Here is a 1,570-nt window from a genome sequence, read left to right on the forward strand (position 1 = left end):
CCATACAAGCCACTCTTTTTCCAGCAGAATATAGCCTCAGATTGTAAAGTACTGACTCTCAACTCACACTCAGGTGCAATCCACCCCAGTAGATGATGGATGCCACGATGTAATGAAGCCAACAGAACTACATCATCAGCATAAACCTGGGGTATGATCCTGATGTCACATTCTATCCAAAATGACAAAGAACTTCATTAATAAAGCACTTTGGCCACCAAGAAGGCTTTTGATTTGTTGCAGGAAATGAACACAGCTCTCAATCAGGGTATGAAAAGACCAGTTAACTTGTAGCAATATGCTGGGTACCCTGTATTCTCGCCCCGTTCAACGTTTTTTATGCCAAGGACCCCTTACCCGAGAGAGAGACGGAGCAGGGACCTCATACTATGTAATGTATAAAATTGAGTTGCATAATGAACAGGGCCAAATAAATGTGTAGGCCTAAAGCCCTTACACATGCCTTTTTATGGTACATACAATATTTATGAATTGTGTTTAGATGTTAAACGTTAATATAGCACTGTGAATTCTTAAGCTTCATTGTATCTGTAGCCTGTCGTCTGTTAGGCTGGGCTGTCTGGATTCAAGCGCAGACACGGAAAAAGGTCAGAACAGGTATTGAGGTTTATTGAACACAAAAAATGAGTGATGCAGGTGCTGGATATCCCCTGGGGCTGAGAGCGGGCAGACAGGTGAGAAGCAGGTTTGAGAGAAGAACAAGGCTCAGACAGGCAGACTGGGCTTCCAGGGCTGTAGTGGGAATCTGGACACAAAAACACAAAAAGTCAAAACTAGGCTTGCAACAGGTATACAAAAGAAAAGCAGTCTTTAAAACCACTGAGGCTGGCCGTAGCGAGTGTTACCACTTGGGTGAACGGACGATCTGGCAGAGACTGGTTGGAAGGCGGGGGTTTTAAAACAGGAGAGGTGATAGCTGGATGTGAATCAGGTGAACAGGAAGCCACAGGTGTCTTGACGAGGAGGGAGAGAGCCGGGAGCGCCACACCCACTCAGCACATGACAGACAAAAAACAAGGGAGAGGGGAGAGGGAAAACAGACAGCACCATGACAGTCATCAATGGTGTTTAAATTAAAAATAGGAAATCACAAATAGGCCGATGTCTTTGCTAATAATAGGTTGGACTCATGTTTATGTATATTTTCAGACATTTTAACTTTTGAAAATGTTTTAACAATAACCTTGTCCCCCCCCCACCCACCCACCTCCCTGCAGTATATCTGAGGACCCCCTAAGGGTCCTGGACCCACTGTTGAAGATCTCTGCCCTAAAGGACACAGTCCAAGCTGTTATTCTGACCAGTGGCGGTGCAGCTCTGCAATGAAATGGATTTTTCAGCAGAAGGAATGGCAACCGAGATTGTGGCTGTGCATTGGACAGTCTGTATTGCTTTTGTAGTACTGGAAGCTGTGTTTGGGTTTTCCCTTGAGGCCTCACAGAGCGTGGGCCCATGGGAGTTGAGAAAGTGAGCCAGTGGAGCACTGCAACATCCAGACTTTCATTGGGACTTTCATAAAAATGACCCAATACAAAAGGGACCTGAGGAC

General features: G+C 45.4%; 1 long non-coding RNA gene across 1 annotated transcript; it reads right to left on the reverse strand.

Moving 5' to 3' along the window:
• Positions 1–608: 608 nt before the first annotated feature.
• On the reverse strand, positions 609–906 carry LOC114550358 (uncharacterized). The gene is made up of 2 exons (XR_003691687.1): positions 867–906; positions 609–766 (listed from the first exon to the last, which is right to left on the reverse strand). It is a non-coding gene; the product is annotated as an uncharacterized LOC114550358 (long non-coding RNA).
• Positions 907–1,570: the final 664 nt, after the last annotated feature.

Source organism: Perca flavescens, chromosome 3 (genome assembly GCF_004354835.1).
Source record: "Perca flavescens isolate YP-PL-M2 chromosome 3, PFLA_1.0, whole genome shotgun sequence".
Taxonomy (NCBI): Eukaryota; Metazoa; Chordata; class Actinopteri; order Perciformes; family Percidae; genus Perca; species Perca flavescens.